We start from the raw sequence: 25,624 nt of genomic DNA on the forward strand, positions 1-25,624 counted from the left end.
TGTGTGTGTGTGTGTGTGTGTGTGTGTGTGTGTGTGTGTGTGTGTGTGTTTAGCTATATGGAAAAACTTGTGAAATCCACCAGCCAAGCATTCACACTCTCCCAGGTCCTGTTCCCTTTCAAGGAGGGTTCCATGAAAAAAGCATAATGGGCTGAGGAGGGGAAGACCAAACACTGTGATTTTTTTTTTTTTTTAATCTGATGGTGGGTTCAGGAGCCATTCTTCAGGAAGGCGAAGGTTAGCAATAGCAATGATCTGGGCTCGGGGTGCCACTCGGTTGGCAGAGTGCTTGCCTAGCCTACACAACACCCTGAGTGTGAGCTCCAGTACCACATAAACCAGATGTGGTGGTGCACATCTGTTAGCCCAGCACGTGAAAGGAGACAGGAAAGACAGCAAATTCAAACTCAGTCTTTGCTGCCTAGCAAGTTCTAAGCAGCTTGGGCTACATGAGACCCTGTCTCAAGAGGAGACATGAGTCCACAAAAACTGTGCTGTGAGCTCTGTAACAGAATAGATTCACAAAGGATTTTTTTTTCAAAGGTTTATTTAGTTTTATTTTGTGTCTGTGAATCATTTGTGTGCAGTGACCTCAGAGATCAGACAAGGGCATTAGAAACTGAGGAGCTGGAGTTATAGATGTTTGTGAGCCACTATGAAGGTGCTGGAATCAATCCCAGGTCCTCTGGAAGGGAAGCCAGAACTCTTAACCACTGAGCCATAGCTCATGTACCCATGAAGGATGCTTTTAAGATGGCCTACACTGTAGCAAAAAGAAACAAGACACAGTGACAGCCTTGTTTTTCAGCTTGTGCATGTGGATAGAGAAATCTTAGACTCAAGGAGATGGAGGGATGGCATGTTTCAGCTTGGGCTGAGGACATGCTATTTAAAGAAGCAAGTAGGGAACTAGATAAGAGACCAAAGACAGAAATCATGCCCACTGCAAGGGACGTGCTTTGGTAGAAAAAGGAGTGAAGGGGACATGCTTCAGCTGAGGGGCCAAAATAAATAATAAAACAGATACATCTAGCAGCAAGAATAAAATTGGGAGCTGGCGGAATGGCTTGGCTGTTCCCACCCATGGAATGAATGCACATGGTGGAAGGAATGGATAGAGAGACTCCCGAAGACTGCCCTCTGATCTTCACAGACTTACTGAGGCACACGTACCAACAGCCATCCCCAAATAAATACATAAGTAATTTTTTTCATAACTGATGGGGCCCGAAGCAGGAGGATCTCACAAGGTAGTACACAGGCCTGGTCTCAGGCACTGTGGCGAGAGCGAAAGAGGCATCTGAACTGCCACCTTCACCTCTCTTCTGTCTCCCTCCCACACTCGGGTTCCAGCCAGGCTCAATGCCTAATACAGCAACAAACTCGGACTGTGGGAGGAAACAGACCAAAGAGAAGAGGGAAAAGGTGGCAAATTCTGTCACCAAAGGACCAGCCACATGACTTACTGCAGTCTCAGGGCAAAACAAAGATCCATGATGGATCTCAAGGAAGCTGTCTTCCGGTCTGGTGAGATGGCTCAGAGGTTAAGAGTACTGGCTGCTCTTCCGAAGGTCCTGAATTCAATTCCCAGCAACCACATGGTGGCTCAAAACCATCTATAATGAGATCTGCTACCCTCTTCTGACCTGCAGGCACACATGCAGGCAGAACACTGTATAAATAATAAAAATTCTTAAAAAAAAAAAAAAGAAAGAAAGAAAGCTGTCTTCAGCCAAGTGTGACCCCGTTGAGACAGCAGCTCTCAACCTTCCTGATGCTGTGACCTTTAATACAGCTCTTCATGTTGTGGTGACCCCGCCCCCCCAACCATAAAAGCATTTTGTTGCTACTCTGTAACTGTAATTTTGCTGCTGCTATGAATCTTAATGTAAACATCTGATATGCAGGGTACCTGATATTTGACACCCAACGGGGTCTCCACCCACAGGTTGAGAGTTCCTGATGTAAGACACTGTACATCGAACCACAGGGCCCTAAAGACAGCTCCACTTACAAGATGTCTGGTCCAGCTAGGGCATGCATGCTTTCACTCAGGAGATAAAAGCAGGCTGGATTTGCAACTTGTCAGAACAGTCCACTCAGAATAGTCAAAACATCTCCACCCGACAAACAAACAAAAAATATCTCTTCTTTCCTCATTCACTCATCAGCGGATAAGACTTCATGTATCTCAAAGTAGCCATTTGGTGAGGATGACCCTGAGCTTGAGGACAGCCTTGAGCCTCTGATCCTCCTGCTTCCACGTGCAGGGTTTACAGGTGTGCACCCCCACAGCAGATTTGTGATGTGATGATGGAACCCGATACTCCAAGTATGCCAAGCAAGCACTTCAGCAACTGAGCTACGTCCCCAGCACCCTCCTTGTCCCCACCCCCACATAAATTGTATAAACGCAGACCAGCCCCTTAGATCCTGGTGCAGTCCTCAGAAGCATTCAGGGGCACACGTGACATTTTAAAGAGACGCTTTCCTGAGGAGTGTCTCTTCCCCTCTTGGTCTCCCACTCCTGCATCCAGGCTGGTGGAAGGTGATGAGCTCTGGCACCTGATTTTTTTTTTTTTTTTTTTGAGACAGGATTTCTCTGTGCAGCCTTGGCGTCCTGGACTCACTGTGTAGACCAGGCTGGCCTCGAACTCACAGAGATGCTCCCGCCTCTGCCCTTGCCAGTGCTGACGCTATAGGTGCACGCTACCCCGACGGGCTTCTGGCACTTGATTTTAACCCTGGTTATGAAAAGTCAGTCAGTCATTGCTTGGGATCATGGCACCTATTTGATGATTTAACTTTTAAATCTATAGATTTGCATGGAGGGTACGTACTTATCCCTAAGCACTGGAACCCGAACAGCCAGAACTTCACGTGTGCCCTTCTGGGCAGCATCTACCTGAGACACTAGGAGGCAGTGTTGGCCAGTTGTCTGTTCTTAAGGCCCAGGGGAAGCGTGAAAGGGACACTTCTTATTGCCCATACATTCATTAGCTTTAGGAAAAGCAGTAAAAGAGAAGGAGACTTCTAATTGCCATCACATAACCATCAAGCCCAGGGTCAAATTCTGGTCACAAAACAGACTAAAAGTCAGGCCAGTGTGTGGCTGAAGAAAAGCTTCAGGGCTGTAATTGATTGACTGACTGATTGATGCAAGGGCAACACAACCTTGGTCACTGGCTTTGACTAGATGGTAGGCCAGGCTCTTCTGTTTGAGTCCTTTGGACTGGGGTTCAGCAGCTTTCCTTTTCTGGTAAAAAAGAAAGCAGGAGTGAAAACGAAGGGAGCTCTCAAGGACGGTGCTCACCGGGTCCTTCCATCTGAACTTAGTGCAGATCTCAGGAGCAGTTCTGTGCCACCAGACCTTTGGGTCTCGATTTTGGAGAAAGCCAGGTCTTCTAGAGACACCCTACGATGGGCAGAGAAGAGCTACACTAGCCCCTGTAGTCGGCAGGCTATGAGGGATATGAGGAGAACACATTTGTGCACACAGACAACTCCAAGGTGCTGTATTTGAGAAAGTAACATGAATGAATGTCAGTCCATGCCACAGGATCTCCAGGTGGGGGAGGCGGAGACCTCTCCAGACAGGAATAACCCAGCTGCCCTACACGGTGGTACCCATGGCATTTCGGGCAGTTCCAGGGACCTTGGGTAAATCTCCATTTTTCTGTCTGAGTTAGAGCTACCTGAAATCCCAGCACTTCAGAGGCTGAGGCAGGAGGCTGCCCTTGAGTTTGAGGTCAGGAGAGGAGAGGAGTAGCTAAAATGACAAACCCAGCACATTTGAAGATGTGAAGCTCAGGGCATTTGCATCAGAATTCTAACTCGTTCACTCAGGGCTGTGCGCTGTTGGACAGCTTGGCAGTCCTCTCCAAGTCTGTCCCACATCTCTAAAGTGGGGTTAATGTGTAGGTGACGCAGATCACCTGTGCATAGCCTTTATCATAGCAACAGGCATGTGGGAGATGCTTGCTAAATACCAGTGTGATGTTGTGAGGAAACCAAGGCTCAAAGGAGTCGAGAACCAACAAGAGGCGATTCTAGAACACACCCAATGGCTGCAGCTCAGGCGTTTGTTCATTTGTTTGCTTGTTTGGGATTTTTGTTTCGTTTTACTGTTTATGTGTGTATATGTGCTTGGGAGCGCAATGCCCGAAGAAGCCGGAAGAGCTGGAGTTCCAGGGCAGTGGCCTGCCGGGAATGCTGGAAAGCAAACTCCGGGCCTCTTCGAGGTGCTCTAAAGCACTGAGCCACCTCTCCTGCCTCCTACATGCATTTTAATAAATTGTTCTCTCATCCTTGAGTTATTCTGCTTTGATCCTTATGTCAAAACACAAATTATTTGATGAATATAAATCTCCAAGCAGCTGCATTTGCAGCACTCTGAAGAAGAAAGCCTAATTAATTTTGGTAGTTCCTTGACTTCCAGTTAATAGTTCATATAGAGAAAGATTTAATGTAGTTCTGTGTTTTTCAGGATTGAGTTTCAACCCCAGGGACTTGCATATGCCAGGCAAACACTCTGGCCACTGAGTTACATCACCAGACTTGGTTTACTTTGTTTTCTGGGTCTTTTTTATTTTACAGTAAAACTGTATGTGGACATTTGTGTCTGCGTGAGTGTGTGTGTGTGTGTGTGTGTGTGTGTGTGTGTGTGTGTGTGTGCCCCGAACGAGCAGGGGTACACACCTCTCTGTGCTGGATGTCCCCTATTGCTCTCTGCAGAGCGTGTCTCTGAACCCAGGGATGTGAGGCGGTAGGGAGGTGTCTTCTCAGTAAACAGAAAAACAGCAAGCCCCGGCCACCTTTCTGTCTCTGCCCCCTCAGAGCTGAGGTTTCCACATTTGCAGGGCACCCAGCTTGTTACACTGGTGTTAGAGTCTCTCGTCCTCCTCCCACTCTGCTGACACCCTTCCCCTCCCCAGCTTCCCCACGCTGCCCCGCCCCTCTCTCCTCCTTTTGAAGGGGTTTTGTTGTTTTGTTTTGTGTTTTGAGTGTGTGATGCATCTTAGCTGAAGGTCAGGTCCAGTCTCTGACAGCAGTCTCTGATTGAGGGTCCGGATCCTGGGGGACACTCACAGTGTCCTCAGGAATGTCCTCTGTGTAACTAACTCACCATGGTCTGAAACTCCCAATCCTCCTGCCTCAGCCTCCAGAGTTCTGAGCTACAGCCCCGAGCCACCACACCAGGCGTTGGTGGTTATTTTAATGCACAATAAGGTGAGGTAAAAGGAACGCCTGACCTCACCAGCGGTCTTGCCAGTCAGTGGAGAGGAGTGTTTTGCCAGGAACACTCAGCCTCCTTGGACGCAGAGATGCTGCCGAGTGGCGTGTACCTTCTTCCGTCAGAGGTCTACTTGTGCATCTGTGCTCGTGCGCAGGCATGGGCGTATGTGTGCGAGTGTGTGTGCGTGTGTCTGTGTGTGCATTAATCTCTTTTAGCTTTCAAATCAGCACAGTGGAGGATAGTTTTATTGTTTTAAAAATATTTTTATTACTATTTTGAGAGTCTCATTCAGCATAGCTTGATCATGTTCACGTCCCACCCCTGTCCCTGGGAGATATTTTCAACAAGCCTTCTCCCTGCCCTGAAGAAGCTGCCAGCCGAGGCAGAGAAGTAGGGTAACCCTGAGGAAATACCCAGTAGGCTTGGTTGCAGCGGGGAGGTGTGCTTCCCCTTCTGCCCACAGAACCCAGTGTGAACTGCTCAGCCCTTGCATTCCTGTGGACTAGTCACCTCCAAAATGCAGCCAGCCCTAAACAAGAAAAAAAAAGAGAGAGAAAGCAGAATGCCCCAGTTGCAGTATCTTCTCAAACCTTCCAGCTACTGTTGCCCTGCCCAGCGGGCTAGCCTCTTTTGGGTGCTATAACCTGCTAAACTACCAGCAGGGGTCTTTGAGACCCCTGGAGGTACCCACTCTGGCTGGCTCACCCTGGCCCAGGCACACAGCAGTGTTCAGTCTGGATCCCTGACTCATCTCTAGCAGTCAGGCATGTGAATGCAGGTTTATCTGGATGGAGGTCTCAACGGTGTCCTCAGGAATGGAGTCGACCCCCCCCACCCCATTGAGAAAGTCTCCCATTGCCCTGGAGCTAACCAATTAGGTCCAACTGCCTAGCCAGCAAGCCCCAGAAGCTCTCCTGTCATTGTTTCTCCATCACTGGGATTAGAGCCACATGCCTCCGTGCCTGGCTGGGCTCTGCTTTGTTTTTGGCAAGTTTGCTCTGAAGATCAAACTCGGGTCTTGGTACTCACAAGGCAAGTGTTTTACCAACTGAGTAATCCCAAGTTGTGAGCAAGAAGGTAGATCCACGTAGTATAACAAGTTGTATTTCATTATGCTGAGAGTCATCACATAAGGTTCACACTCTAAATTTCTAATCACAGTCCTAAACCTATTTCCCCAAGGCTGCTCAGCTGTGTGACGCATCTTAGCTGAAGGTCAGGTCCAGTCTCTGACAGCAGTCTCTGATTGAGGGTCCGGATGCTGGGGGACACTCACAGGGCACAGGGCAGATCAAAGCGGCATCTCTCCAGATGTGCAGAGCAGAGCATTGCTCTTGGCCTCTGCTCATATACTGTCCAGCGGGTGTCATGACACACTAGGACTGTGTCTGGTTATCTTGAGTGATGTCACTGAGTTCTGGTTGTCAGGAGCAGCCAGGGGGGTAGTGAGGTCCTGGATAAGCTATCCTTACATGTCTAAAAGGCATTTTGTTTTTACTGTGCTCATGACATCCCACCAGTGGTTTTCAGCCTTCCTAATACTGCAGCCTTCTAGTACAATTCCTCATGTTGTGGTTCCACCTCATAACTGTAACTACCTGTGTTTTCCAACGGTCTTTAGCGACCCCTATGAAAGGGTCTGTCCACCCTAAAGGGTTGCTTTACCCACGGGTTGAGAACCACTGCTCTAGGACTTCTCCGTGTTGCCTGCCTTCTTTGCACTCTCAGCCTGGTCTTGCCCACACTCCTGCTATGGCAGATGGTCCACAACCCCAGGACGTGGAAGAAGTGAAAGACGTGAAAGACAAACTCCATCCTACCTGATGAGGCGCCTGATTACTTTATTCTCTGCATAAAGAGAAATTTGCTTCAGGGAACCAACAACACATAATGGTGAAAATGGTATTGCCCTTCCACGGGAGCGGATGCCCGACCTAATCTGCTGAGTGTTCCTTTCATCTCCATTGTTCAGGGTTAACTGTGCAGTTTGCGGATCGCCCATCCTTTCCCTTTATCCTCACTGGCCATCTGCCTCACTTCTCAGTCATTTAGAAAGTACTTTAACAACATCTTTGCCAATAAATAAAAAATAAACAGAAAGTAGCATTACTCTTTCTAAAAGCCTACATCTTGTTTACCGTGCTTTTCTTAAAGGAATAAAAATTTAATAGGGCCTGAGTTACACAACTCCTGAAAGTGGCAGAGCCACCCTGTAAGTAGGAACAATTGGAAAAACAACAAAATGGAAGGAAATTTTTTGAAGGTATTGGAGGGAAATATAACATAGTAAAAAATTACAGGGCTAAGCGGGGAGATGGCTGAGGTGATAAAGTGCCTGCCGCACAAACTTGAGGACCTGCCTTAGATCCCAACTCCCCCCTCCCCCACAAAGTACCGAGCATGCTATTCCCAGTGCTGGGAAAACGGGCAGGCATGCCATCCCTGAAACTCACTCGCCAGCTAGCCTAGCCTAATTGGAGAGTTCCAGGCTAAGTGAGAAACCTTGTTTAAAAAAAAAACAAGATCAATGGTGACCGAGGAAGACACCGGAAGCTGACCTCAGGCCTGCACAAGCATGTGCACACAGAATAGCAACACTGAAGTCTGGGGTACAAACCATGAAAGCAATGTCATGTCTGACTTCAGGGTCACTGTTTTCCCAGGGTGTCTTCCTACTGAGATGAACCAAAGGTCAAAAAACTGAGGGGACATTTTCACAGCCTTGTGAGTAGACCTACAGTGAGAAGAACCCTGAAAATTTTAAGCCTTTATTTATTCACTCAATGTTTAATTTATTTATTATTATGCATGTATGGGTGCACAAGCCACCGCTCACCTCTGGAGGTCAAAGAACAACTCTGTGGAGTCTGTTCTCTCCTTCTACCTTTACGTAGGTTCCAGGGATCGAACTCGGGTTGCCAGGCTTTCAGGTTGCAGGCTGCACCTGCTGAGCCATCCCCCAGGCCTTTAACCAGTATTTACTATACATCCTTACATGCAAGACACTGCGAGGCAGGGGATTCAGGGGGAAAGAGGCGGGTTGTAGTGCTTGACGCACAAAGCTCAGTAACAGTCCTCAGTCTCAGTCATTGGAATCCTGACTGTACTACATGCCTGCATTGATGAAGAGTTTCCCTACGGAGTCCTCCCCAAAAGCAGAAGGAATGGAAGGCAGCATTCGAACAAAGGCCCTTGGAAGACATCTCCAATGGCATGCCATTTCTCTCTAGCCATAGAGGACTGGAAAACGGCTGATATCACAGAAAAGAAGGAAACCATTGCCCTGTGGCATAGCAAGGGAATCTATAAGCAATGTTTTATGCCCGTTCATTTGGCATGGTGGTATGAAAACAAAGCCAGATTATTTGCTGACATCACAGAAATGGCCTCTAGCCCAGTTGCTGAAATTGTCTTTGTTCCCCTCTGAAGCCTCATAAGCTGGGCTTCCAGCGTTGATGTGAATCTCAGCACAACTGTCTTCTGGGCTCTTTCGCTTACAGCACTTAGCCACTTTTCTAGCCCCCAGTTCCAAAGTCTTCCACATTCCTCCAAAAGGCAGCAAGGTCAGGCTCCTCAGAGCAGCAGCCCACTCTGCCACCAACTGCAGTACGTATGAGGTCACTTTTTTGTTGCTGTGATAAAACACCATGACCAAAAGCAACGTATGGAATAAAGAATTTATTTTGGCTTACAGTTCCAGAGGGATAAGAGTCCATCACATGTAGAGACCCACAGCCAAACATTGGGCAGAACTCAGTGGATCCTGAGGAAGAGTGGCCGGAAGGATTGTAGGGGCCAGAGGGGTCAAACACACCACAAGAAAACCCACAGAATCAACTAACCTGAACTCACAGAGGCTCACAGAGACTGAACCAACCATCAGGGAGTCTGCAGTGTAACCTAGGCCCTCTACATATATGTTACAGTTGTGTACCTTGGTGTTTTTGTGGAGCTCCTAACAGAGGGAGTGGGAACTCTTTCTGATGCTTTTACCTGCTTTTGGGACCCTTTTTCTCCTACTGGGTTTTCTAGTTCAGCCTTAATATGAGGGGAGGTGCCTAGTCTTGTTGCAACTTGATAGGCCATGTTTGGTTGCTATCCCTGGAGGCCTGCCCTTTTCTGAAGGGAAATTGAGGAGGAGTGGATGAGGAGAAAGGAGGAGGTGAGGGACTGGGAGGAGAGAAGGGATAGGAAACTGCTGCTGAGGTGTAATATATGAGAGACTAAATTAACAAAAAATATTTAAAAAAAAAGAGAGCGAGTCTGTCATGGTGAGAAAGCATGTCAACAAGTGGCAGGCATGGTGGAATGAGCGAGAAGCTGAAAGATCACATCTCAGGCACAAAGCAGAGCGAGTGAACAGGAAGTGGGGTGAGGCTAGAAACTCTCAAGCCCACTTCCAGTGATACACTTCCTCCAGCAAGGCCAAACCTTCTAACCACCCCAGCCGCTCACACACCACCAGCAGCTGGGGACCTCACCACTGCAGTGACTAAGCCATGGTCTCTGACCTTAAGAATATCAGATCCCCCATCACTCAGAGAGGAAAGAAGCCCATTTAGTTCCTGGCTCTAGATGCTGGACTCCCAAGACAGGACAGCCACTTTGTCAAGGCTGCGTGCTGCACCATGCATAGCAGAAAAGCAGAAGGCCAGGCAGAGGTTCTCCAACATAGAGTGACCTCACTTTACAACAATCCACTTCCCAGCATCTGATGCAGCCCAGCAAGGAGCCACTGAGCCCTCGACCAAGCCAAACACATTGCAAAGGCCCCACCCCCCAGCACCTCCAAGGTGGCCAGCAACCTTTAGGGTTTGTTCCGAGGGAGCAAACCCTGTTTGGAGCAAAGCAGATAAAAACTGGTTACGACTGGGTAGGCCTGTCATCCAGCACTCTGGAGGCAGAGACACAGCCTCAGTTGTCAGTTAAAGACCAAATTCGACCACATAGGGAGTCCCAAGCCAGCCTCTGAGTCACTCAGAAAAACACAATGTTTCTTCTGTCACCTTTTCAAGTGTGCTCTCCTTAACACTTTGTGCTCTTTCCCCAACAATCCAGGCTTCCTTATTTTCTCTCTAAAGCTTCCCTCCCTGTCATGTGGCGGCTTGTTCACCATGTGTCCGACCTCTGTGCCAATTTAAATTGCATGGCTTTTTCCTTTCTCTACTCCACTGTCCTCCTCAGCATAGCAGCTGAGGTTTTACTGCTCACTTGCCCTGAGCTTTTTCTTTTAAATGCTAATAAAATTGCCCTTGTGCTTCTGACAACAACAATAAAAGCAGAGCAAGTACATTAGTTACTCTCTCTGTTGCTGTGGTAAAACAACACGACCAAAAGCAACTTCTGGAAAAAATCATTTATTTTGGCTTATGGTTCCAGAGTGAGACTCCATAAAGGCTGGGGAGGCATGGCAGGAGTGGGAGCAGAGGGGCAGTGGAGAGAGACTGCATGAGAGGTAAAGCTACAGGCTCTCAAACCTGGCCTGCCCTGAGTGACTACTTCGTCCAGGGAGGATATCTCTTCAGACAGTGCCACCAAGGGCCCAGGGGTTCAAATGCATGAATTTAAAGACGGGGGGGGGGGGGGGGAGCATTTCTCATTCAAACTACCACAGCCAGTATTTCCAAGCAGTAAGACAGCTGAGAGAAATCCCTAAGTACAGCACAGAACTTTGTAGTTACTATTCTTCAAGATTCAGAATAACAAAGAAGACCCCCTCAAAACTGTGGAAAGTTTCCACATCTCAGAGTGAAGGTTTAAACGCACACAAGAAAGAACAGTGCAGCCCAGAGCCTGGCGTGTTGAGCAACTGCTAAATAATAAATGCTGCCTTGAAAGCAGAGAGTAAAAAGAGCATCAGGAGAGTGGTTGTTAGGCCTCCTCAGGTATGGTATGGCCTAAGATTCTGGTTTCTGAAACTTTCCAAAGACTTGATCTTCTTTTCCAGGCACAAGGCCACTTTCCTCACTCCATCCTTGAATCTATGGTCTATGGCCCATCCCCACACAGGGACAGAGAGGTAACCTTACAGAGCAAAGAAGCTCTGCCGGACCCTGGGTGGGTCAGTCAGTCATTTGCAGCCTGACTGATTCAGTGAGGTCAGTTAAAATAAATACAGTTACTACAGCATCCCTACAATGTACAGAGTAGTTTCAGAGATGGGGACATGGCTCAGGTATGGCAGTCACTGTGAGGGAGGGGAGTTCTGGGACAGACATGGACCAGGATGCTGTGTGTGTAGCTCAGAGGGCCTCCAGCCTTCTCTAAGGAAAATGTGTCCACAGCATGGCTGAGACATTCACCCCTACACCTGTGTGGTTGTTCGAATTCGGTCCCTATGGAACAAATATTTGAATGCTTAGCCACCAGGGAGCAGCACTATTCGAAAGGATTAAGAAGATTAGGAAGTGTGGCCTTGTTGGAGGAAGTGTGTCACTGGGGGGGGGGGGGGGAGGTGGACTTTGAGGTTTCAAAAGCCATGTCCGGTCCAGAGAATGTCTGTCTTCCTGCTGCCTGCTGATCCAGATGTAGAACTCTCAGCTCCTCTCCAACACCATGTCTGCCTGTGCCACCATGTTCCGTACTGTGACGGTAATGGACTAAGCTTCTGAAACTGTAAGCCAGTCCCGATCAAATGCTTTTTTATGAGAGCTGTGTGGTCACGGTGCCTCTTCACAGCAATCGAACAGTGACTGAGACAGTCTGTACACTTGACTCCAGAGTGTTCTGCATCACCTCTAGGCCCAGACAAGCTGCACCCTCAGCAGGGCACCAGAAGAGAGGCCAGGGCACATCCCTCAGTGAGGAAGCTGGGCACAGGTCCTGAGGGAACTCCTGCTGGAAAGCCTAGGTGACGAAACCAAGAGAGCACCAGACGTACCTGGGGGAATGTGCTGTCAAAGAAGCTGTTTTGCTCCTGGGAGAGGCTTATAAAGGAAGCTGCATTGACTCATGGGTAACTGTGAACAGACGCACCTCCAGCAATTCTTACTTTTGTTCCAGTTCTCCGTGAGTCGGAAGGAAAGTTTCATTTGTTCTTTCATAGACACAGAGAAGCCTACACTAACAGTGGGCTATGTTCTGAGGTATCATTAGACACTTTTGTTGCGCTGCTGTAGCAGAGCACTCAGACAAACCATTATGGAACAGTTTTCCCCACCACTAGGCCACATGGTATACACTGTGTGTACAGTCCATCATTGAGAGATCGCCATGCGGTGTGTGCCTTTATGAACAAATCTGAATGTTACAAGGTAAGCTCTTCAGAAGACATGTGCTAGCAGCTAAAAATCCCAGTGCCAGGGTGTGGGATACCTCTCTATGAGCTATTGGTTGAGGAGGGCCCAAATGTACCCAAACCATAGGCTGTTGTTCATGGTTGTCTACAAGAACTCCATGGTAAGAGCCTACTGTTGAAGACATAAAACATCTTGAATGCAGGACACAGACAAACCAAACTGGACATGACGTGAAAACTGCCTCCCTTCTTGGCAGCTTTTGTTGGAAGGGGCTATGAAGGCCACTGGGGTAGTCATCAATGCTACTATCCAATAGCAAACAGTGAATGCTAAAACCAGCCTGCCAGGCAAGTTGTGCCCACAAGCAGACATGGTGGCATGAAGGTTATGGGGACAACCAACTAATTTTTTTTATTGCATTTGAGGCCTGTTTACCGGTCTCCAGGAATATCAGTAGGGATTTTCTAGATTAGGTTAGCTGAAGTGTGAAGACTCACCATAAATTTAGGTGGCTCTATTCCATGGGCTGGGATCCTGAACTGAATAAAAGGGGAAGGTGCAGGGGGCACCAGCATTCATGTCCCTCTGCTTCCTGACTTAGGGTACAATGTGACCAGTTCCCTAAAGCTCTTGTCCTTCTTCCTTGTCTGTCATGACAGACTGTACTCTGGAACCGTAATTCTGAATAAATACTCCCTTCCTTAGGTTTCTTTTGCCAGGTATTTGTCACATCAACAAGACAAGTAACTGATAAAATGAGGCATCTAAAATACTCCAGAATCAAAATAGAACGGTGGCTTCGAAGGGCTGGATATAAGTGAAGTAGGAAGTTTTTAATTAATAAGTATGAAGTCTCGATTGTGCAAGATAAATTCCAAAGAGCGGCTGTGTAACGCTGTCCCAGTAGTTAATGCTGAACAGTATGTTACATTATATTAACAGGCTAGATCTCATGTTAAATATTTTTACCCCAATTTGATTTTTCGTTGTTTTGGTTTACATTCATTTATTTTTGGTGTGTGGGGGGTCATAAGAAGGTCCCATGCAACACAAGCTGGCTTTGAACTCATTTTAGCTTTGAACAACCCTGACGTGGATATTCTTGCTCCCACCTTCAAAATGCTGGCATTACAGGCAGTATTTCACCACACCCAGCTCACAATAAAATTATATGTATGTATGCATTATTTATCTCATGTATATGTGTAGGTATGGTATGTGCATATGAGAGACCAAAGGATAAAGTCGTTAAGACCTAGAGTAGGTGCGGTAAAAAGTTAGTAATGCCCTGAGGGGGAGAACTACCTCACTGCATTCTTTCCCCACCCACTAGAGATACAGTTGCTAGGAAACTGGGCTATCTGCCTAGGGAGGGACACTTGGTCATTAATAGTCTGGGAACCTTCCTATAGCCAATCGATTCAAAGTGTAGCATTTTGACCAATAGATGCTTGCCAGGCAGGAATCGCCCCTGCCTTGGGCATGCTGGGATGGACCAGAATCTATAAATCACCCAACTAACCTGGGCGCGCGCGCTCCGCTTCCACCGCTTCGGCGGTGGGGGGTGTGGGCCCAAGCTGCAGCTTGTAATTTACAATAAAAAGAACCTCATGTGTTTTGCAACGGAGTCGACTCCTATAGATCTTTTGGGGGCTCGAGAACGGGGTATAACACATATGTGCATGTGTCTGTGTGTGAGAGTTTGGCCACCTGAGCCCTGGTACGTGGGTGGTGGTCAGCCGACAGACAACCGCTGGTGCTGATCTTCGTTATTTACATCATTTTGAGACAGGCTCTCTCCTGGTATTCACGCGTGTGCACCAGGCTAGCTGGCCCAGGAGTTTCTGGAGATTCTTCTCTCCGTAGGATTATAGACTGGGCACTACCACGCCTGGCTTTATAGTGGTCCTGAGGATTCGAACTTAGGTTCTCATGCTTTGTGCACGCAACTGATTTACCCCCTTGAGCCTGCAACAAAATTTGAATATTTAAATTGTATTTTTCAACTTAATTTTGAAGGTTCTGTTCCTAGTTGGATTCTGTTGAAATTGGGAAGGTTTTGTCCTGAAAGAGATTACGGTTTTACGAGAGATACGTATGTGGGATTTTTTTGAAAACACAAAGTAGACCACCTCTTTAAGCAGGGGTGAAACTGACAGCTGTCACTGCTCGCGTGGTGTGCGACTCTCGTGATCCTAATGCAGCGCCGTAGCTTCACCTCTCAGGTTGCAGCTGACAGCCAAAGGCGAGCGTTCTGGGCTGATGCCTGAGGACATTTAAAAACAGTGTTGTGCTGAGCAGAAGCGAAATATATTGCCAGAATTCCTGTGCTGATCAATTATTTACCCATCACAAATGCTAAGATCAAACAAGGAGAGAAGTTATCTATTTCAACTTGACAAGAGGTGGGGGGAGACTAGCAGGAACTACAAACTTTCAAGTCTAAAGTGAGTCAAACGAGTAAAAATGAGCTTCCTGATTCCGTTATGAGGTTTCCAAACAAGACGGAGAATAGTCCTTTGCCACCGGTGGTTAAAATGTGTAATGCATAAAGATTTTATAATTTGTGTGGACTGAAGTCTTTAGTTATTTCGCAGAAGCATCATCAGGAGTCTCCAACACAGCCATAAACACGCTGTGGTCACATGTGCGCCCGACTTCTGTTTAATAAAAAGGATGAAAAACACACCAAATTACCACTATAAATAGCATCCTTATAACTTTAAACTTCCTATGTTTATATGCATACTTGAGGAGGGGTTGTTATCTTTTGTTCCATTGGGTATTTTTAAAGCTTTATTTTTTTATTTTAATAAATGAAGCTGGAGTTTCAGGCAGTTGTGAGCTGCCCCACGTGGGTGCTGGGAACTGAACTCAAGTCCTCTGCAAAAGCAGTATGCGGTGTTAGGCACTGAGTCATCTTTCATATTTTCAGACAGCCTCTCATGTTGCCCAGGCGGGCCACAAAATCATTACACATCCACGGATAACCTTGCACTACTGATCCTCCTGTCAGTTACTACTCAAGTTCTGGGACTACAGGTGAGTGTCACCACACCCAGGTCCTTTGTTTTTATTCTTGGCTTTTCAAGGCACAGGTTGACCTTCAACTTGTTATGTGGCCGTGGATAACCTGTCTTCTCTTATCCCTGCATCACCAGTGCTAGAATTACAGTGCTGCTTATGTGCATACATTAAAATAAACTTTATTTTTCATACATGTGTGATGTACATGTGTGTACATGTTAGCACACTCGGGAGCGAATGCAATGTAAGCCCAAGGTTGCTGTTGACAAAAACCCCCAAGTGCTCGTCTACCTTATTAAGTTAGGATCTCAAGCAAACCCAGAACTTCCTGATAAACTTTACAAAGAGCAGTTTTATGGGGCTGCAGAGATGGCTCAGTGGTTAAAAGCATCAGCTGCTCTTGCAAAGGACCTGGGTTCTAATCCTAGCACCTACATGGCAGCCCCAGGGGTTTTCATGTCCTCTTCTGGCCTCATGGTGCACATATGTACATAAAGGCAAAATATCCATACAGATAAAATAAAAATAAAGGATAAAAATTAAAAATAAAGGTGCTGGAGAGACTCAGCAGTTAAAAGCACTGGCTGCTCTTCCAGAGGTTCTGAGTTCAGTTCCCAGCAACCACATGGTGGCTCACAACTATCTGTAATGAGATCTGATGCCCTCTTCTTTCTGATGCTCTCTTCTGGCCTGTAGCCATACATGCAACTAGAGCACTCATTCACATAAAATACATACATAAACAAATCTTTTTTTAATTAATAATAAATAAATAAATAAACAAAAACAATTTTTATTCAAAGAAAAACTTAGAAAACAGCACAAAGCATTCCCAGATATTAGGCACCCAATTTTATATATTGACATCTTTGTGTGCTATATTTGTCGCATTTCATACACAACTCTTAATACTTTTTTTTTTTCTTGAGGCAAAGTCTCACAGTGCAGTACAGGCTGACGAGGCCCCTGCCTCAGCCCCCTGTGTGCACTGCCACGCCGACCTCATTATTGTCATTGAAGTCTGTTCTTTATTCTGAGTCCCTTGAGTTTCTCCTAATGGTTCCATGTCTGTTAGGCTCCTAACCAGGAAATCATGTCAAATTGTGTTACAATCTTCTCTTGGCTGTGATGCATGCAAAGCCCTTCTCTATTTTTTTTTTGTTTGTTTTTGTTTGTGTTTGTTTTGATATAGGTTTTGTTCAGACTGGTCTGATACTTGCAATGTAGCTTAGAGTTGGTTCAAGGGTCACCAAGTGGTGATTGCTGGGGTTACAGGAGTATTTCTGTCCAGATTTCCCTTTACAGAGAGTTTTCACAGCACGGTCAGGTGTTTGGTAGCATGGCTCTCCCCTGGAATTTGTCTGAAGCATTTTCTCACGATTAGGTTGGGGTCATGGGTATGGAGAAGGAGCCCATGGAGATTAGGCCGAATCCCCATGCCATCTTATTGAAGATTCACACATCAGGATAGTTTACTGCTGTGAACCTGGTGATGAGCACTCACTGTTGAGAATCTACATGCACTATCTAAAGGCCCTCTGTGTGATGACTTGTCTATCACCCCAATAATTCATTTATTCAGGCAATTATTATCAGTATGATATCATGTATATTTATTTTCCCCTTTGGGCCATAATCCAGCACACTCATGCTGATTAAGTCATCCAAGCTCTGCCATTTGGGGCCATGTCAATTGGCTCTTGTGTACCTTTGCTATATACTCCCTCACTGAGAAGCTTTGGTGTTTGGGATTTTTGTTTTGTTTTGCTTCAAGCACTTCATTTCCTATTATAACCAGAAGATGCTCTGAGCTCCTTTTGCACACTTCTGGTATAGTCTGTAAATCACTGAAGACTGGCTTTCCTCTTTATTATACACATACATCGTAATGTCAAAAAAAAAAAAAAATCCTGAATCACGGTTCTGAGGGCCTGCCAGTAAATTGTTAAACAGGAAATGAGACTTTAGCTCACAGGGAGCCAGGTTGTTCATCAACCTTCAGGCCCAGTTATAGCAGATGCAAGTATCCAGATAAAGGGCAGTGTATGTGTGCGTTGAGGGTTCTTTGTTTGGTTTTGTCTTTGTTTGGGATCTTACGAAGTAGGCCCAGCTGGCACAGTACTCACAGAGATCCGGCTGCCTCTGCTTCACGAATACTGAGATGAAAGGTGAGCCCTCTGGTGCCCAGCCTGAGTGGTTTTTTGACATTGTATGCATCTATTGGCACATCACACTGTACCCTATAACATGTGTATTTATCATGCATAGATTAAAAACAAAACATACGTGTGTGTGTGTGTGTGTGTGTGTGTGTGTGTGTGTGTGTGTGTATTGTTTGTTTATGTGTGGACATGGGTGTGGGCTTCAGAGATCGAATTCAGTTCTTCAGGAAGGGCCCCACCCAATAAGCCAGCCTCCCGAGGGTTTGGTTGTGGTTTGGGGGAGGTTGTTCTTTGTAGACAGGCTCTTCACAGTGTATAGCCAAGGATGAACCCCTGCACCCTCCTGCCTTGACCTCCCAAGTCCAGGACTACAGATGCCTGCCCTGCCATACCTAGTTGGCTGCTCGTGTGAGCACTGAGGCTCAGACGCTGCTGAGCTTGTCCATCAGTTTCAGAGGTGGCCTAATTGCCTCAGGGCCTCCGTGGTGCTGACTTCTTTCTCAGACTCCAGACTCACTCTGACGAAGCCACACCCTTTATCCTGAGTGTGATGAGGGTGTGGTCGCAGCTGCTGGTCTCAGTTCTCAGTCCTAGGGCAGCAGCATGCTCTCGTGAGCATTTGTTTTACTGAACAATGAATGCTGCTTCTCTTTTTCAGCTCCAAGCCTCCGTCTGCCTTCTACAGAGAGGGCTAGCATCATCTTCAGCTGTGCAGTCACCACAAAACAGTAAGCAGGCCAATCAACAATTTGTGGGCATTTGATTTTAACTTTTTAAATTACATTTATTTATTCATTGTCTGTCTGGGTGTGCTTGCTTCAGCAAGCATGTGGAAGTGAGAGGACACCTTGCAGGAGTCTTGGTTGGTTCTCTCCCTCCACTGTGGGGGCTCGATGATTAAACCTAGGTCTTCAGGCTGGGCGGCAGGTGCCTTCACCAGCTGAGCCATCTTGTCACACTCTATATTTCCTTTTAGCTTGTTTTTGCTCACATAAAAGGTCTAATACATATTGTGTGTGTGTGTGTGTGTGTGTGTGAGAGAGAGAGAGAGAGAGAGAGAGAGAGACAAAGAGACAGAGAGGGAAAGAAAGGGGAAGGTGATTTGAATGAGAGTGGTCCCCCTAGGCTCTTTTGTTTAAATATTTGGTCCCTAGTTGGTGTAACTGTTTGGTAGATTAGGAGGTATGGCCTTGTTGGAGGAGGTGTGTCACTGGGAATGGGCTTGGAGGTTTCAAAAAACCCAGGTCATTCCCAGTGTGCTTCCTGCCTACTGCTTGAGGATCAAGATGTGAGCTCTCAGCTGTTCATGTCACCATATCTTTGCTCTGCCATCATGGACTCTAACCCTCTTAATCTGTAAACTCAGTAAACGCTTTCTCTTATGAGTTGTCTCGGTCGAGCTGTTTTGTCATAACAATAGAAAAGTAACTAAGGTTGAGAGAGTACAAGTGCATGGAGGTCAGAGGACAAATTTTAAGGGTCAATTCTCTCATTCCACAGTGGGCTTGGATATGTGTGCAGGGCGTGTGCACCCAAGCCACAGTTCACAAGTGGTCAGAAGGTAACTTTGAGGAGCTTGTCCTTTCTTCCCACCTTGTGGGACCTGGGGGTCCCACTCAGGTTCTCAGTTTGGGTGGAAGATGCCTTTATTGGCTATTTTATCTTGCCAGACCTAGGTGTGAAATTTAAATATTTTGTCTGTATCTTCTAAATTTGATGAGAGGAAAAGCCAAGTGTGGTAGTGCACACCTTTAATCGAGGCACTTGGGAGTTGGCACAGAAGAGTTTGAGGCTACCCTGCTCTACAGAGGGAGTTCCAGGAGGTGTCAGGGCTACAACAGAGAAACCCTGTCTCAAAAAAAAAAAAAATTATGGAAGGAATCTTTGATTCAAGGAAATAAACACTGACAACTTTGGAGACTTTTCCCCCCTGAGGATATTTGCATCTGTAAGGTTCGTAGCAGTCAGACCAAGAAGAGCGGTGCTGTAGGAGCAGCGTGGTCCTGGAATGAGCCAGGGACAGAAGGCTTGCTAGCAGCTCAGCTGTCCCTCTGCAGACCTGGGCCAGGTGACAGACTCCTGGAACACTGAAGCCCTTGTGGTGGTTTGATGAGAATGTCTCCCATAGGCTCTAGCAGCTGAACACTTGGTTCTCAGTTTGGAGAGGTTTAGCAGAGGTAGCCTCAATGGAGAAAGCACATTGCTGAAGTTGGGCTTTTGGGTTTAAAAGCCTCACATGTTAAGAGCACTTGTTGCTTTTGCAGAGGATCCAGGTGTGATTCTTACCAACCATTATGGTGGCTCACAAACATCCGTAACCCTAGTTCCAGGGATCCATCAGGCACAGGTGCAGTGTACATACATGCACACAGGCAAAACATACATACACACACCAAAACATTTATACACACAGCAAAAGAAAAGAAAGAAAGAAAGAAAGAAAGAAAGAAAGAAAGAAAGAAAGAGAAGGAAAGAAAGCAAAAAAAGAAAAGAAAGCAAGCCTCCTCGTTTCCAGCCTACTCTCTCTGCTTCTTGCTTATATTCAAGATGTGGGCCCTCAGCTTCCTGCTTCTGCTGCCATGGCTTTGTTCCAGCATTATGGGCTATAGCACTCTGAAATCAGGAGCTCAAGAAGACTCTTTCTCCTATGTTTTCCTGGCCATGGTGTTCTAGCCTAACAATAGAAAGGTAACTAAGGTAGCTCAGTGGTAGAGCACTCACTTAGCAAGTGCAAGGCACTGGGTTCTGTCCTCAGCTCTGGGAAAAAAAAGTAACTAATATGGCCTTTGTTTTCTCCTCTGTAAAGTGAGGCATTTGGACTAGATGATAGTCACCATTTTTGACATGAATCACGGGCCAGATATTTTGCCTTTCGTCTCCACCCTTCCTGCAGGGTATCCAAAGTTTCTACTTTTTAATGTAAAAAGTATCCTGTGTTTGAACTGTGGGCATCCCATCCTTCAGACAGCACAACTTTGTGGAGCTGGCTCTCTCTCCATTTTTATGTGGTTTCTGGGGATTGAACTCAGGTCCTCCGGCTTGCACTGCAGGCGTTTTTCCCCCTAAGCCACTTCAATGGCTTGTTTTTACAGTTTATGTTGTGACAACACTATAGCTCAGAGAAGGTCAGCACCGAGGAGCACTCAGGTCTCGTTGGGTGTGTTCCTGGTGTCTCTACCCAGGAGGACTGGGGATCACTTCCCAGGAGGCAGTGACACCAGGATCATGGCAAGTCTGGGGCCACCCTGGGCTACTGGTAAGACCCTGTCTCAAAACCAAACCCACAGAACTTTGGTCTACCTCACTGCTGACCCCTGGGCCTCCTAACGCATTGACTTGCTTCCAGGTGACTCAAGGGGCAAAGGCCTGTGCTAAGAATGTATACTGATTGTTGCCATTTTGCTTTGTTTAGTTTTCTGAGTCAGGATCTTGCTATGTGGCCCTGTTTGTCTTAACTGAGCTTCTCATTAACTAACTCTAAGCCTGTCTTTTTCTGGACTTACCTTTATGTGACTCAGCAAATCCCACTGTTTATTTTTAAAAATTATATGTGTGTGGATGTTTTGCCTGTGTGAGTGTCTGTGCCCCATGTACATGGTGCTCACAGAGCCCAGAAGAGGCTGTAGGAGCTTCCTGGTGTAAGACCTGGGGTCTCACAGCTCAGGAGTTCAAGATCGTGCCCTTCCCAGAAACTCCCCCAGATCAAGACTCATTGCAAAAGCAAGAGGTTTATTAACCATTGCGCAATGGGGTCACCCCTGCCAGTCAGCAAAGAGTGGCCCTGGGAGACAAAGGCCTTTAGGTTTTTAAAAGAAAAATTGCGGGAGATTTGAAGTTGCAGTCTTGGCAATTTAGGATTGGACGAGGAAGCTATAAAGTAAGATAATTGGTTAGTCTTAGGTGCTCAAGCTTGGCCAGTCCTGCCAAGTGTGGATGCAGCTGCAATTGAAAGTGGGGGTGGTTAGCTCATTCTTGAAGATTAGGGGCTACAGACTTTTGGCTGGAGGTCAAAAGCTACTCAGAAGAAGTCTAGGTTTGTTGCTAAGAAATGCTATCTCAAAGACAGGAGTTTTTCTTTTTGCTGAGTGAAGGTCATTGCTTGCTTGCCTTTTTTTCTATCTGTCCTCATAGATAGGATCACATTTTTCCATTCTCTGGAAAGGTACTAAGAGGCTTTAGCTTAACCTGAACCTAAAACTCAAAACTATAGGCTTTAGAAGACATACAGGTTACAAAGTTAACCCTTTCACTGGAACTAGACTTACAGTTGTGAGCTGCCATGTCAATGCTGGGAATGAAACCCAGGTTCTCTGGAAGAGCAGCCTGTGCCCTTAAGTGCCAAGCCATGTCCCAGCACATTTATTGTTAAAATAAATAAAAGCAGCATCTTCTGTCACTTGCCACTAAGCCACTTTACTTATGGAGCAGCTTTAGCGATGACTAAGAAAACGATAAGCCTGTGCTATTCCATAGGCCTGTAATGAAAACTGAGGGACAGATGAAATGTAAGATCTGGGCTTTTCTATTGCAGAAGCTGGCTTGTCATCTTGATGTTCATGGCCAGAGCTAAACAGTCACACGTGGCCTAGCTCTGGGGATACAGTCTGAGGAAAGTATGATATAATTTTGCTGCCATATGAACACCAGTGTCCTTACAAGGCTCGAGAGAGGAGAAAAGATGTGCAAGGGGACAGTATGATGAATGAGATGTTACGGATGACACATGCAATGGGCAGTTCTCAGGTGAAATAACTTCGGCCACACACTGTATTAGCCTAATATTTTAGGTCTTTCTTAACTCCCTGCTCTGCATGTAGAATGGATCAAGAATGGCCTTTTAGGTCTGGAAAGATGGCTCAGTGGTTAAGACTGAATGTTGCTCTTCCAGAAGACTGGGGATCACTTCCCAGCACCCACATGGTGGCTTATAACCATCTCTAGATCTAGCTCCAAGGGGGTCAAATGCCCTTTTGTAGCCTCTGTGAACACCAGGCATTCATGTGGTGCAGAGACCTACATGCACTCAAACAGTCATACAAATACAATTTAACGTATTTTTAAAAAGAGAGTCTTTTTCTTCCTTCTCCTTCCTTCCCTTCCTTCTAAAATGATTTTTACACTTATTTGTTTGCATATATATGAATGTATGTGTGTATGTATTTATGTGTGTATATGTATGTATGTGTGTGTGTGTGTGTGTGCCATAGCATGCCTATGGAGGTCTGAGGACAACTTGCGGAACTGGTTCTCTCCTTTCACTAGGTGAGCCCTGGCACTGAACTCAGGTCATCAGCCTCAGCAGCAAGTGCCCTTACCTCTCAACCATCTCCTTGGCTTCCTTTTTAAAAAAAATTTAGCAAGTGTTTGGTAATATTGTCCAGGATGTTTTCTTTTTTCTTTTTTTTCTCCTCAAACTTCCAACCAAATGCTTGGATTACATATATGTGCTACCATGCCTAGCTATTAGACTTTCAATATGCAAACACACACACACACACACACACACACACACACACACAGAGAGAGAGAGAGAGAGAGAGAGAGAGAGAGAGAGAGAGGTTTCTTATGTATATTAGGGGAAAAAAAAAACTCCTTCACATCGAGGCTTTCGAAGCAGCTGTTTGTAGATGTGGTATTTACCTCAGGTTTTATGTTTTTCTGGACATTTTTCTGTCAACCCATTAGAGTACCACCGTAAAGCAACAGGAGCTAAAGCAACAGTACCTGCTCCCCAGGACTAAGGAATGGCTGGTTAGTGGATCTAGAGGTCTTGGGATGGCAACTGGCATTTACAAAGCACTCTCATGTCTCAGGGGTCCTACTGCTGTGACAGAGCACCACGACCAAAATCAAGTCGGGGAGGAAAGGGTTTGTTTTACAGTTCCATATAGCAGTCCATCATCAAAGTTCCTGCCCAACTCAAGCAGGGCAGGAATCTGGAGGTAGGACTCAGGCAGAGGCCACGGAGGAGTGCTGTTTACTGGCTTGCTGATCATGGCTTGCTCAGACTTTCTTTCTTTTCTTTTCTTTTCTTTTCTTTTTCAGTTGTTGTTTTTCAACTCAGGGTTTCTCTGAGTGGCCTTGACTCTCCTGGACTCGCTTTGAGGACCAGGTTGGACTTAACTCACAGAGATCCACCTGCCTCTGCCTCCCAGAGTGCTGAGATTACAAGCACGCACCACCCTACCTGGCTCAGCCTGCTTTTAGTGCCCAAAACTTCTAGCCCAGGATGGCACCACAGCGGGTTGGCACACCCCCACTGACCACTAATTAAGAAATGTCCTAGCCATGTGGTGTAGCAGTACACACCTTTAATCCCAACACTTGGGAGACAGAGGCAGGCAGATCTCGAGTTTGAGGACAACCTGGTTTACAGAATGAGTTTCAGGACAGCCAGAACTACACAGACAAAGCCTGTCTCAAAAAACTGAAACTGAAAAAAAAAAAGAAAGAAAGAAAAAGAAATGCCTTACAACCAGATCTTATGAGGCATTTTCTCAGTTGAGGTTCCTTCCTTTCAGGTAATTCTAGTTTGTGTCACAAAACTAGCCAGCACAGATAAGCAGTTAATTACAAAGCTTCAAGAATATGACAAGAGACAGAAAAATGACATAGAGCCAACCTCACACTTTTTCACAAGGAAACAACCTACACTCCTGCTGGAAAAGTGAATTTTCAGAAGCGTTCCAGTAACTGACTTACTAAGTTGTAAACTATATTCAAGTGTGTCTCCTGTGACGTACTTCTAGAAAAGTTCAAATCTGATGTATGGTAAAAAGTCTGTCTTGTACAGACATTACATTCATGTGTACTGTGTACATAAGACTTGTAGTCGTAGATATACAAAAATATAAATATTCTATATTGTTTAATTGATGAGCATTTGACCGGCAATAGTAATAAAATTGTACCCTCCACTCCCTCCTTGGCCCAAGAACTTAACAAAATGGACCAGGGAATATAGTTCAACCGGAAGAATGCTTACCTAGCATGCACCAAAGCTGTTGATACCTGGACATACATACAGAGGTGTGCTGGCCTGTTTTTCTAGCACTCTTAAAAAAAAAGAAGAGGAGGAAGAAGAAGAAACAAATAATAATAAACTAACCAAGAGCTTGATAAATTCACAGGCTCAGTATATTTCCACAGTTCTTTTCAATTCAATATACATTTCTCGTCCCTAACCCCAGTTAATTACATATAAATAACACAGCCAGCCCCAGTCTTTTGCCTCAAGAACAAGACATAAAAAAGCTTGCTTGCTCAGTAAAGGTGTTAATTTTCCTTTTGGTCCGGTCCGCCGCGGTACCCAGGGTGGTCTCCTGTGCTCAAACGACCATCCCCCTTCAGACTCACAATTTGTTGGGACTACAAGGAACCAACAGCCCAAATCAGTAAACTTTTGCCCTATTATTTCTAAGACTAACCAAGCGTACCCCACCATGGCAGGAAATTTTATTTTAATAGTTCAATAGTTTCAGCCGGCCTTTAATCCCATCACTCAGGGAGGCAGAGGTAGGGAGTTCAAGGACAGCCTGGTCTACAAAGGAAGTCCAGGACAGCGAAGGCTCTTATACAGAGAAACCCTGTCTTGAAAAATCAAAAATAAAAGTTTGTTTAAAACAAGTAGGCACAGGGAGTGGCGCAGCAGGCCTTTAATCCCAGCACTCCAGAGGCAGAGGCAGGAGGATTTTTATGAGTTCGAGGCCAACCTGGTCTACAGCGCGAGTTCCAGGAGAATTGGGGCTACATAGGAAGCCCGTTTCGATAGATAGATAGGTAGATAGATAGATGGATGGATGGATGGATAGATAGATTAAATAAATAAATAAATGGATAGATAAAATAAATAAATAAATGGATGGATAGATAGGTAGGTAGATAGATAGATGATAGATAGATAGATAGATAGATAGATAGATAGATAGATAGATAGATAGATAGATAGATAGATAGATAGA

At 45.9% G+C, this 25,624-nt stretch overlaps 1 protein-coding gene across 2 annotated transcripts in view; it reads left to right on the plus strand.

Moving 5' to 3' along the window:
* The window catches only part of Xrcc2 (X-ray repair cross complementing 2), a 58,327-nt gene that overhangs the window by 16,370 nt on the left and 16,333 nt on the right, over window positions 1–25,624 (plus strand). Inside the window, exon 1 of one of the 2 annotated variants that reach the window (XM_055612855.1) lies at window positions 18,309–18,391. The exons of the other annotated variant lie outside the window; for it this stretch is intronic. The gene's annotated coding sequence lies outside the window, so the exon portion shown is untranslated. Of the gene's footprint in view, window positions 1–18,308; window positions 18,392–25,624 lie in introns of those variants that run through there. 2 annotated transcript variants of the gene reach the window in all.

This window comes from Psammomys obesus, unplaced genomic scaffold (genome assembly GCF_907164565.1).
Source record: "Psammomys obesus unplaced genomic scaffold, mPsaObe1.curated_primary_1811, whole genome shotgun sequence".
NCBI classification, from domain to species: domain Eukaryota; kingdom Metazoa; phylum Chordata; class Mammalia; order Rodentia; family Muridae; genus Psammomys; species Psammomys obesus.